The sequence below is a fragment of the Theropithecus gelada genome, chromosome 3 (genome assembly GCF_003255815.1).
Source record: "Theropithecus gelada isolate Dixy chromosome 3, Tgel_1.0, whole genome shotgun sequence".
Taxonomy (NCBI): Eukaryota; Metazoa; Chordata; class Mammalia; order Primates; family Cercopithecidae; genus Theropithecus; species Theropithecus gelada.
In genome coordinates this window covers 176,403,085-176,416,447 of record NC_037670.1, presented here as the reverse complement: position 1 = coordinate 176,416,447, position 13,363 = coordinate 176,403,085, and the positions used below count along the sequence as shown (strand labels likewise).

At 40.0% G+C, this 13,363-nt stretch overlaps 1 pseudogene; it reads right to left on the bottom strand.

Moving 5' to 3' along the window:
* Positions 1 to 973: 973 nt before the first annotated feature.
* Positions 974 to 2,422, bottom strand: LOC112621743 (annotated as a pseudogene).
* Positions 2,423 to 13,363: the final 10,941 nt, after the last annotated feature.

Sequence of the window (13,363 nt, the reverse complement as noted above, 5' to 3'; positions counted from 1 at the left end):
ACTTTTGTGGGTTCACTCCTCCAAGAGTGAGAACTGCTTTGAGAACAACATTAATCCCTCTTAACAACCTAATCACCTCTTAAAGGTACCACCTCTCAACACTGCTACATTGGGGACCAAGCTTCAACATGAGATTTGGTGAGGGCAAATGATATTCAAACCATAGTAGTCATTTTTTATGTGTTAGTTTTGCTAGAAGCTTGTCAATTTTATTGATCTTTACAAACAATCAGATTTTGATTTGACTTTTTAAAAAGTTGGGGTAGAATATACACAAAATATAATTTGCCATCTTTTAACTGTTTTTTTTTTTTTTTTTTTTGAGATAGGGCCTCACTCTGTTGCCCAGGCTGGAGTGCAGTGTCGTGATCGTGGTTCACTGTAGTCTCTGCTTCCTGGGTTCAAGTGATTCTCCTGCCTCAGCCTCCTGAGTAACTGGGATTACAGGCACGTGCCACCATGCCTGGCCAACTTTTGTATTTTTAGTAGAGACAGGATTTTGCCATGTTGGCCAGGCTGGTCTCGAACTCCTGACCTCAAGTGATCTGCCTGCCTTGGCCTCCCAAAGTGTTGGGATTACAGGTGTGAGCCACTGTCCTGGCCCTTAATTATTATTTTTTAACCTTCCGGAGTCCTTTTATTTTGGAATATCCTGTAAACAGTCAAACCACCAGAACATTATTGTACAACAGTAAAATGTTCTCCTACATTAAACTGAAGGTATCCATTTAATAAAAAAAAGAAAAAGAAAATGTAGGAAAGGTACTTAGAGCTGTTACTTTCTAAGTACACAACACCCTAGACAATTCAAGGCATCTTAATCTCCATCAAGAACAACAAAAAAATAATGTTTGTCATGCTGTTAAATCCATCATTATGGATAAAACTGGTGCATATTGGTCAAACGGATCCAACAAACACTGATGTCCAAGCTGGCATATTGGCAACTAATACGTAACTCGTGGTCAATAGTTTAAAAGATCTTCCCTTTCTTATTGTTCTTTTCCAAGGTTCTCAAAGAGTTCTGTTGTTCTGAAATACGTTGTTGAGCTTCCCAGTTTGCTTTCTCATCCTCAAACTGACGACATTTTTCCTCTAATTCTTTGTGTTGTGCTTCCAAATTCTTTTTCATTTGCTCATGGCGCTGCTGGAGCTCAGCTTCAGAGTCCTTTAGTTTTTGAACTTTTTATTTGACCTTCATCTCAAACACCTGCTCCATCTCCATCTCTATCTTCTTCATTTTAGCTCCATCTCTATCTTCTTCATTTTAGACCTTCTTTCTTCCATTTGTGCCAGAGGGCTCTTAGTCAGCTGCCCTTTATTCTTGTTGTTATTAACTCCATTATAAGTCACAGCTGCCAGTTTTCTGCTTCGGTACCTCTCATAGTGGACATTATTAGTAACATCTTTCAAGTTCTGCGTGTGTGTTCTTATCAACATATTTCTTAGAATTGTAAAATCACAATATTCACCATTTTCAACTTCAGCAACACCCCAAGGATACTACCTTCCTCTGACCCTTTTGCCATTAACTTCAGTGATAGTGTTACTACCTACCACAGCAAGAGGCAAACGGTCCTTTACCTTTTTAACAAGTTTATTTTCTTCATCATCATCTGTTTCTGGAAGTTCATATATTTTAATTTTATGTTTTTGGATTTCTTTCATTATCTGTTTTTTAAACTGTTGGCATTCTTCTGGTGTGAGTGTGTCTGCTTTGGCAATAAGTGGGATGATAATCACTTTTTCATGCATACGCTTCATAAGCTCAATATCCAATGGTTTAAGTCCATGTCCTGAAGGAGCAATTAAGTATTAACAACACTGCACCTTGCTATCAGGCGTCTGACGTCTGTTCCTTCACGATTCTGCATTTACTATCAATGTAATCGATAACAAGCTGCCAGCAATTACTATTATCCAGTGCGTCTCCAAATCCTGGGGTATCAACTATTGTGAGCAGCAGCACCTGAACGCCACGTTGTTTGATTAAAGCTTTGGATTGTCCACCTGTACATTCTTTTTAATTATATGAGAAGGACCTGGATACTCTGGAGAATACAAATCTGTGAGGAGTAAAGAGTTGATTAATGTCAACTTTCCTAATCCAGGTTGGCCTCTCTGGGTAAGGTGGCTCACATCTGTAATCCCAGCACTTTGGGAGGCCGAGACGGGTAGATGGTTTGAGCTCAGGAGTTCCAGACCAGCCTGCGAAATAAGGCGAGACCCTGTCTCACTTTGTGTGTTGTGCCAGCTGGGGGTGCCCCAGGTAGGTGCTCCCTGGAGTGTCTGCTTCAGGGCTGCTGCGAAGGTGCAGGGCAGGGCTCCTCCAGCTGGGAAACATGGAATAGTTGGCAGCTGCTTCGTACATAGAATCCTTCTTCTCTGATGACCGTGCTGTCAACATCAAAACACACTGCATCTGCTGAGTAGAAAAGCTTCCTCAGCTCTGAGTGGGAGACCATCCTTGGAAGAATTTTCCTCGTTTCTCCAATGCTAGATTTCTAGGAGACCACACTGTTCTCTTCCTGTTCCTTCCCTAGATAAAAATGCAGCACAAAGTTCTGACTACAGATTTCTTCAAGAAAGACCTGTGGATTCCCCTAGAGTGAGAGCCCAGGCTCAGGTGAGGCGAGTGCGCGACTGTGGCTGCAGCTGGCGCTGGCCTTTGAGGAGCTTCTGCGCGACCTTGAGATCTTACCTGCCAGGCGCCTGCTGGTTGGCACGCACCGCGTCTGGCCCTTGGTGCGCCCGGCCCCGCAGGCCGGGAAGTCGTAAAGCTCCTCCTGGTAGCTTATGGGCGGCGGTGGAGGGCCGCAGCTCAGAGGCTGGTTACATCCCGCCCGGCCGTCTGTGGCCACCCAACCCCTTAACTATTTTTAAGTGTACATTTTAGTGATATTAGATACATTTATAATGTATGTGACCATCACCACTATCCATTTTCATAGCTTTTTTAAAATCTTGTAAAACTTACACTTTATGGCCATTAAATAGTAACTCCCAGTTTCTCCCCTCTCTCAGCCTCTGGCAACCACCATTCTGCTTTCTGTCTCAGATTTTAACTACTCTTAGTACCTTATGTAAGTGGAATCCACTATTTTTTTTGTGTGTGTGTGACTGGTTTAAGTCATTTAGGAGTTTGTCAAGGTTCATTTATGTTGTTGTATCGCATATGTCAGAAATTCCTTTCTTTTTAAGGCTGCATAGTATTCCACCATAGACATACCACCATTGTGGTATCAGATTTTACTTAACTGTTAATTATGTTTTATTTGTTGTGAATAATGCTGCTATGAACATTGTTTGTTTGTTTTTTTGAGGCAGTCTCGCTCTGCTGCCCAGGCTAGAATGCAGTGGTGTGATCTCTGCTCACTGCAACTTCCACCTCCCTGGTTTGAGCAATTCTCCTGCCTCAGCCTACCGAATAGCTGGGATTACAGGTGCCTGCTACCATTCCTGGCTGATTTTTGTATTTTCAGTAGAGACAGGGTTTCACCATCTTGGCCAGGCTGGTCTCGAACTCTTGACCTCAGGTGATCTGCCTGCCTTGGCTTCCCAAAGTGCTGGGATTACAGGCATGAGCCACTGCACCCAGCCTCCTATTGTTTTTGAAGGATCCTTTTTATTGCTGCATGTTTTGTTCAGTGTTTATAGGGGATTTTCCTTTAATTTTCCCGTTAGTGCTTTAAATATGTTTTTTACTGCCTTCTAGCTTACATAGTTTCAGGCGAGAAACCTGCAGTCATTCTTACTTTAGTCCCTCTTTAAGCAATGTGTATTTTCTTTGGAAGTGGCTGCTTTTATTATTTTCTGTTTATTAATCTTTTTCAGCAATTTGACTATAAAGTACCTTACTGGTACGTGCGCGCGCGCGCGCGCGCGTGTGTCTGTCTGTCTCGGATTTTGTTGTGCTTGGATCTGTGGGTTTATAATCATACAGCTTTTAAAATTTACAGCTAATTATTTCACTAAACAGTTTTTTTGTCCCCATCCCTTTAACCCCAACCTCACACATATTAGGTAGGATACTGTTATTCCACAGGGCACTGTAGCTGTGTTGTCATTTTTCATACTGTTCTTAATTTTGAATAGATTTTTTTTGTGTGTTATGTCTTTAGGGATAGTGATCTTCTTTTGTCATTTCTAATCACATGTTAACTTTTCAATGTGAAATTTCCATTTGATGTTATCTTTTTGATAATTACCTTTGAGTTCCATGTTAGTTTTAATATCTTCTATTTCTCTCCTCATATTCATGTTTTCTGTACATTCTTGTGCATATGAGGCATGCTTATAATAGCTGGATTATTGGATTATGCCCAGTAGTTGTGAATCATTATTGTTCAGTTGAGACTTATTTATTTTTTCATACAGAGTCACTCTCAGGATAAGTTGAGACTTATTTGTCAGTTCTTTTAGGGATGGTCTAGAATAGCATTTGTTCTATGGCTCATTTAGCCCTGCTGCTAAAGGTGTGTCTCACTCTGGTCTCTGCTGAATGTGTTAAATAGTCATTGAGGTCTCGCCACTCTGGCTAGAGACAACACAGTTGGCTAGTGACAATACAGTTGATTCGCAGCTTTCTGTGAGCTCTGGAAATTGTTCTTCTGTAATTGTTCTCTCCCTGGAAGTTGTTCTTGTTCAGTCTTCTGGGATTTCACATCACATGTGTGCAGACTGGTATTCATTTGAAACTCAAGGCTATCCCTGTGCAGATTTCTGGAGCTCTTTCTCTGAATACCTCTCTTCTCTTGGGTACTCTGCCCCACAAATTCTAGTCTTCTTGAGCCCCCTGAACCTATGATTTTTGTCTTCTCATTTCAGTTCTCATTTTGGGTTCATCTCTCTGTGTGGTAGTTTCTAAATTAACTCCAGGCAGAAAGCCTGTGCCGTGGTAGGGGTCACTGTGTTTCTTTCCCTTTGTTCCCTTTGCCCTACCTGTTGTCCAGTGTCTGATAATGGTTGTTTTTTTTATGTTTGTCTGGTTTCCTAGTTGTTTGGGCTAGAGGGTAATTTTGACTTGTCTTACTCCCGTGTGGCTTTATTAGAAGTCTCCTATATTACTTTAGGTACTCAAGTTGGTTTCAGATTCTGAGATTACTGTGGAACATTAAGTTTTGGTAGAAAGTTTTCTCAAATAAAGTTAGTTGTAGTCTTTTACTTCACCTTTCTTAGTAATAAAGTGAAGTGAAGAACACTGAAATGAAAGGGTTAAGAGACAGGAAAAAGAGGGGAAGGAAGAAAACCCAAAGAAGGATTAAAATAAAGAATCTTCGGCCGGGCACGGTGGCTCAAGCCTGTAATCCCAGCACTTTGGGAGGCCGAGACGGGCGGATCACGAGGTCAGGAGATCAAGACCATCCTGGCTAACACGGTGAAACCCCGTCTCTACTGAAAAATACAAAAAACTAGCCGGGCGAGGTGGCGGGCGCCTGTAGTCCCAGCTACTCGGGAGGCTGAGGCAGGAGAATGGCGTGAACCCAGGAGGCGGAGCTTGCAGTGAGCTGAGATGGCGCCACTGCACTCCAGCCTGGGTGACAGAGCGAGACTCTGTCTCAAAAAAAAAAAAAGAATCTTCATGTTGTCATTTGTAATTAGACATCAAACTTTCATTAAACACTGAAACTGGAAATAACTGACTCAATATGGAAATATAAAACATGTATCTATTTTGCTGTTTACATATGGAAGTTGGCAACTGATAGGGTTTTGAAGAGTATGACCATTATCTTTGCATTCAGAATATAGTGTTTGATTAGTCAGAAAACTCACATGCCATAAGCCAATGAGTAGTAATAAGAAGGACACCAATGAAATAAAATAAATTTGAAAATGACATGATGTCAATAAGTTGGTTCATTGCCCAGAAGGAAAGGAATTTCGATGAATTGATCAACGTAAAAAGCATGTCTTCCTAGTGCCAAAACCAAGAATAGAAGAAATCAGAAGAAAAGTTTTAAAAGCAAAAATTAAAATCAAAATTCTTTTTTAAGGAGTAGGTAGAGCAATGCAGATAACTGATCTGTTGATAGAGATTATAAACTAGACAGAACAAGCTTGAAATAAAGCCAGTTGTGCAAAACAAACAAACAAACAAACAATAGCATAGACAGTGATGGTCAAGATAGTGGAGAAAAAAACTCACAATAGAGCAAAACATTGGTCTGAGAGATTAAGTTAAAAAGTCAGCTAAACCATATGATTTTCAGTTTCTTTAAAAATGGATGTTTATGTTTATGAAAAATCACAAAGGAAAGATGAAAAGTAAACTCGACCTCCATAATAGCATATGAATTAATTTCTCATTCTCTGTCGTCGTTGAAGCAGCCATGTTAGGATTCTTTCAAGGATTTCTAGTCTCTCTGTCCCTAATTCTTGTATTGGTCTACAGGTTTCTAAACAAAAAGTGATCCTATTAAAAAAAAATTCTTAGACCTCAAGCCTTATTACCTCCTACCGCTGACTCTGCTCCAGGCACTGGATGTCCTTCTTGTCCCTCTAACCCCCTTCACTTGCTCTCATCTCAAGAATTTTGCATTTGCTGTTCCTTCTGCTGCAATGCTGTTCTCCCAGATATCTGTATGGTTTGCTTCATCTTCAGGTCTGTGCTGAAGTGGCTCCTGAAATAAAATTGTATTTTAAAACATTTATTTTATAAATCTGTTATTTAAAATAGTCCCTTTTTCTTTGCTTTCTTTTCTTGGATGTTGTATGTGTAATACTTGTTTACTGTTGTCCGTTCTCACTAGAATGTAGTTTTGTGAAGGGAAGGATTTTGTTTTATTTATTTCTGTATCCACTGTGTTTGAACACAGACATAAAGGAAGATTGATAGAGTAATCTAGTGATGCTTGCTCAATGTGTTGTCCAAATACTTGTTTAAAATGCTTCAAACTATAATGTTTCATCTATCAGTTTCTGAGAGTGGGATGTTAATGTCTCTCTAATGATTAGTTATCAATTTCTCTTTGTTCTGCAAATGTTTGCTTTATATAATCTGAAGTTCTCATGTTATCCAAGTGAATTAATTTTTTATCATTATGACAGTTTAAGCCATTTATGTTTACTGTGAAAATTCATATTTCTATTTACCTTTTTATGTTATTTTCTGTGTACCATTTGTTTTCACTCCTTTTCTGCCTGCTGTTGGATTGATCACATTTTCTCATCCCTTCTTTCTACTTTAATGTTTTCTATCACATTTAAAAACAACTACTTAATAAATTCTTTTTTTTTTTTTTTTGAGACGGAGTCTCTCTCTGTCGCCCAGACTGGAGTGCAGTGATGTGATCTTGGTTCACTGCAAGCTCCGCCTCCCGGGTTCACGCCATTTTCCTGCCTCAGCCTCTCCTGGGATTACAATTGCCTGCCCCCATGCCCGGCTAATTTTTTTGTATTTTTTTAGTAGAGATGGGGTTTCACTGTGTTAGCCAGGATGGTGTCGATCCTCTGACCTCGTGATCCGCCTGCTTCGGCTTCCCAAAGTGCTGGGATTACAGGCGTGAGCCACTGTGCCCAGCCTAAAAACAACTACTTAATAAATTCTAAAGATATTCTTTCTTTTTGTCCATGAACAATAAGATTCACCTTAGAGTGTTCTCTCCTTAATCACCCTGTTTCATCTTTCTGGTTTTGTAGTCTTTTTATTTAGTTCTGCCTTCTTTCCCCTCTCCCCCTGTGAAGTTTGAAGTGATGCTATTTTGACTGTTTGACTTGTTATGTAACATTAACAAATTTCTAATACTGACATCCTGGCATTCTGATTATATTCAATAGGATTGTTCTCAGTTTTTTATTTTCATTAGTTTTTACAATGTTTGTTGGCATTCTGAGTCAGATATATCCTTCTTTTTCATTTTTGGGAAGACCGACCTTTTGATAGTTTTTAGTAATTTAATTATAAAACGATTTAGACTTTGATTACTTCAATTTTTTATTTTTTGAGATGGAGTTTCACCTTTATTGTCCAGGCTGGAGTACAATGGTGCAATCTCAGCTTACTGCAACCTCCGCCTCCCAGGTTCAAGCAATTCTCCTGCCTCAGCCTCTCAAGTAGCTGGGATTACAGGCATGTGCCACCATGCCCAGCTATTTTTTTTGTGTGTGTGTGTTTTTTTAGTAGTGACGGGGTTTCTCCATGTTGGTCAGGCTGGTCTTGAACTCCTGACCTCAGGTGATCTGCCTGCCTCGGCCTCCCAAAGTGCTGAGATTAAAGGCATGAGCCGCCACTCCCAGCTAGTCACTTTAATTTTTAATATATTTTTATGTTATAGCTCCTTCATGGTTTAGGTTGGTTAACTTTTCTTTTTATTTGAGATGGAGTTTCACTCTTGTTGCCTAGGCTGGAGTGCAATGGTGTGATCTTGGCTCACTGCAACTTCTGCCCACCGGGTTCAAGCGATTCTCTTGCCTCAGCCTCCCGAGTAGCTGGGATTACAGATGTGCGCCAACACGTGCAGCTAATTTTTGTATTTTTAGTAGAGACGGGATTTTGCCATGTTGGCGAGGCTGGTCTTGAACTCCTGACCTCAGGTGATCCACCCACCTTGGCCTCCCAAAGTGCTAGGATTACAGGCCTGAGTCACTGCGCCTGGCCTAGGTTGGTTAACTTTTTTATGAGAACAAGACTTAAATGGATTTCTTGTTGTTTAAAACATAGTTCTTTGTTTTATTCTTTTTTCATATTATTATTGCATTTCATATTGTGTTTCCCCTTTTTTTTTTTTTGTTTGTTTGAGACAGAATCTCACTCTGTCGCCCAGGCTGGAGTGCAGTGGCATGATACCAGCTCACTGAAACCTCCATCTGTCAGGTTCAAGCGATTCTCATGTCTCAGCCTCCCAAGTACCTGGGATTACAGGCACACACCACAATGCCCGGCTAATTTTTGTATTTTTGGTAGAGACGGAGTTTCACCATGTTGGCCAGGCTGGTCCTGAGCTCCTGACCTCAGGTGATACATCTTCCTCAGCCTCCCAAAGTGCTGGGATTACAGGTGCGAGCCACCACAGTTGGCTGTTTTTCACTTTTTAAATGTTTTATGTTTTTCGATTAAATACTGAGTTGATTTGTATTTTTTCTTTCTATTCCCTCCCTCCCTCCCTCTCTTCCTTGTTTTTTTTCTTTAGCTGGGATTACTGGCATGCCACCATGCTTGCCTATGTTTTGAATTGTTTTGGTAGAGATGGGGTTTCGCCATGATGGCCAGGCTGGTCTTGAACTCTTACACTCAAATGATCCACCTACCTCGACTCTCCAAAGTGCTGGGATTACAGGTGTGAGCCACCCTACCCAGCCTTTTTTTTTTAAAGAATTTAAAATACTGTGAAATAATTTAAAACACTGAAATTATCTGAGTACTGCTTTGTCAGTTTCTAAGTTTTTATATGTAATATCTTGTTGCTCTTATGTGTTACTAATTTTTCTTTTACTCATTTCTGTACCTTATTTAGGATAATTAAACAAATTTAAAGGCATTAGTTTGGCTTTTTTTTGGTCAGGAATTTCACCTTATGTGACTCTTACCTTTATTTTACTTTCCTGAAGTGTTTATAAATTAAATTTTATTACAAATTTATAATATATAATTCATATATATTATAAATATATACTAATTTATATATTATATAATACATAATTATATGTTGTAAGGTGGACATGATTGTAATTGTGCTTAATTTAAAAAATTTTGTTTTTTAGTCATCTGCATCACAGTCACCAAAAGCACCCTTTACAAAGCTTTTAAAAATACATGTATCTGGTCATTTCGCATCAACTTTATTGAATGTAGAAGTCAAACCTGGTATGTGAACTTTGTAAAGAACCCATTATGTAGTTAAAAGCCACCACTGTAGACAGAGGGAGACATCAGAATATTACCTAAAAGAGGGGCAAAACCAGAGTGAGGAATACTTAAGTGAATTATGAGGACACAATTATATTCATGTGGGTCTGTCCTCACATTTAGAGTATAAGGAAGTGCTGGATTTAAGGGAGAAAATGATTGTAAACACTGATATTTTCTACTTGATATGGTAAAATGCTGGAAAAATGCCCGAATTATTTATTTTGTATACCTTCAAATTGTGCTTTATGTTGAATATAAGTCTAAGCCTTAAAATTTAACATGTAACTCTATGTGCTTATTTTTTCTTTCCTGTAGACCTCGAAGTAGGGGAAAAACTGCAGTGGAAGATGAGGACAGCATGGATGGGCTGGAGACAACAGAAACAGAAACGATTGTGGAAACAGGTATCAAAACTCAAGAGTTTATAAGAATGTATATGATACTTTGCATATGTCTATGCACTGCATGTAGCATCTGTATAACAATATTCTGTATTAAGCATTTGTTTTTATACTGAACTCTAAGTTTCTCATCTGCCTAAGTAGTTTTGATAACTAATGACAAAGTAAAAACACTGAGTTCTGTGTCTCTCTTTTTTCCCCTAAGCCCTGGTTTAGTATAATTATTTCATATCTGAAGATAAATGTTTTATCAAGGAAATAGAGACTGGGAGAAACAGTAATCCAGGCTGTAGTATGATTGCTCATAGTATATTTTGGCCTGTGAACCATCTAGTGTTTGTTTAAAGCTTATTTTGTTAATATGTGTTTTGAAAAAAGTAATACATTTCATCGTGGAATTAATGTTGTGAGAGGCTAGGCCAAACTAGACCAAATAGTTTCTGGTCTGTTGGACTTTTAGGTGCCCTTAAATAAGCTGTTGTATGTTGTACATCTGCTAAAAGGTGGCTAGAGTTGGTTGCCCAAAGCAGTTTCCAAAATTTACAGGTCAGTGGTAAGTTATCAAAGGGACTAGGATTCATATTGTATTTAGAGGATACCTGTAGGAGATAGTCTCTCATTGGTAAAGTTTTCAATAGTTGATAGAGTTTAGACACAGTGATAGGCTTTGTCTCTGAAGTTGAATATCATCTTGATGCTTACAGAATATCATACAGTTAAGAGATGAGAAAAATTAAAAATTGTTACATATTTTAAAATACATTTTCCCAGAAATCCTTATGGTTGTCAGATGTGTTGCTATTATATAGGTATAATTCTTGGAAAGCCTTCAAATAATCTGTAGTTTCTTTTCTTTCCAATAAGGTCTAGTTAGAGTAACAAAATGACGCTTGGAAGTTCAGAATACTAAATTTCACCCTTTTGTGCACATTCATTAATTATTAGATTACTTTAAACTTGAATTTACATAATTTCTGTTCTTTTTCATATTTTTTTTCTATACTATGTATTGTTACTTTTACTAGTGAAAAGTCTTTTTGAAGCTTTAGTGTTTTTTTTTTTTTTTTTTTTTTTTTGGAGACAGAGTCTTGCTCTGTTGCCTAGGCTGGAGTGCAGTGGTGTGATCTTGGCTCACTGCAAGCTCCACCTCCCGGATTCATGGGTTCACGCTATTCTCCTGCCTCAGCCTCCCGAGTAGCTGGGACTACAGGTGCCCGCCACCACGCCCAGCTAATTTTTTGTATCTTTAGTAGAGATGGGGTTTCACCGTGTTAGCCAGGATGGCCTTGATCTCCTGACCTCATGATCTGCCCACCTCAGCCTCCCAAAGTCCTGGGATTACAGGCGTGAGCCACCACACCTGGCCTATTGTTGTTATTTTTGACAGAGTCTTGCTCTGTCGCCCAGGCTGGAGTACAGTGGTGCGATCTCGGCTCACTGCAACCTCCACCCCCCCGGGTTCAAGCAGTTCTCCCTGCCTCAGCCTCCCAAGTAGCTGGGATTATAGGTATACACCACCACGCCTGGATAACTTTCGTATTTTTAGTAGAGACAGGGTTTTGCCCTGTTGGCCAGGCTGGTCTCGAACTTCTGACCTCAGGTGATCCGCCCGCTTCCCAAAGTGCTGGGATTACAGGTGTGAGTCACCGTGTCTGGCTCCGATTATTATTATTGTGACTATTGTTACTATTCTTTCTGAGATGGAGTCTCACTCTTGTCTCCCGGGCTGGAGTGCAGTGGCATGGTATCAGCTCACTGCAACCTCCATCTCCTGGGTTCCAGTGATTCTCCTGCCTCAGTCTCCCTCCTGGGCTGGGACTACAGGCAGACGCCACCAAGCCTGGCTAATTTTTGTATTTTTTAGTAGAGACGGGGTTCCACCATGTTGGCCAGGCTGGTCTTGAACTCCTGACCTTGTGATCCACCCGTCTCGGCCTCCCAAAGTGCTGAGATAACAGGCGTGAGCCACCACGCCCGGCCTGATTATTTTTTAAAATTTCGGTTTTTTTTTTTGAGACAGTTTCGCTCTTTGTTGCCGAGGCTGGAGTGCAGTGGCATGATCTTAGCTCACTACAGCCTCCACCTCCCAGGTTCAAGTGATTCTACTGTCTCAGCCTTCCGAGTAGCTGGGATTACAGCCACCCGCCACCATGCCTGGCTGATTTTTGTATTTTTAGTAGACACAGGGTTTCACCATGTTGGCCTGGCTGGCCTCAAACTCCTGACCTCAGGTGATCCACCCACCTCGGCCTCCCAAAATGCTAGGATTACAGGCGTGAGCCATCGTGTCCAGCCCTTTGATTATTGAAGATGATTATTTCACCAAGTTTTCTTTCTCCTGAAACTTCCAACACTCCTCATTTTTGATTCTTTAGTGATGGACCTTGCTTATTTCAGTGAAAGAATAAAAAATAAAGAACAATTAGAAAAGAGGTTCCGTATTCATCCACCATCAAATCTATTTTCTTGCTTGTATCCCTACCCATATATTGTAGTTTCTGTCCTGGTAAAATGGGATAAAGACTGTCCGTGGGTAAGGCCAGCTCCTCTGCTTGTGTCTTACATTGTGTCCCCTTTCACGTATTATGGATTTGGTTCTGCAGTTGTCCTTGCTTTCCTGCATCAATAACTTTTCCCTCTCCAGGATTTATTTCATTAGCATAAGGAGGGTGCTGCAGAACCACCCCCTTTCAGCACAAATAGCTCTCTTGATCTGACATCCCCTTTTAGGTACTCTACAGCTTCTTTGCTCCATCATAGCAAAAATCCTTGAGTTATTTATACCTGTGATTACTACTTATTTTTCACCATTTTCTCATGAGCTCACTCTAATCAAGCTTTCTTCCGCCCATTCTACTAAAATTACTCTTGTCAATGTCATTATCTCATATTGCCCAAACCAACTTTTAGTCTTCATCCTCCTTAACCTTTCAGGATCATTTCACACAGCTAACCACTCTCAGGAGTGAAACTTTTTTTTTTAAACTTGACTTTGAGATCACTGCATTCTCCTGTTTTTTTTTTTTTTTTTTTTTTTCCCTACTCCTCCTCCACTGGTTTTTCCTCATTCTCTTCGCTCATTTTATGTATTAGGTGGTCTTATTCAGTTTGA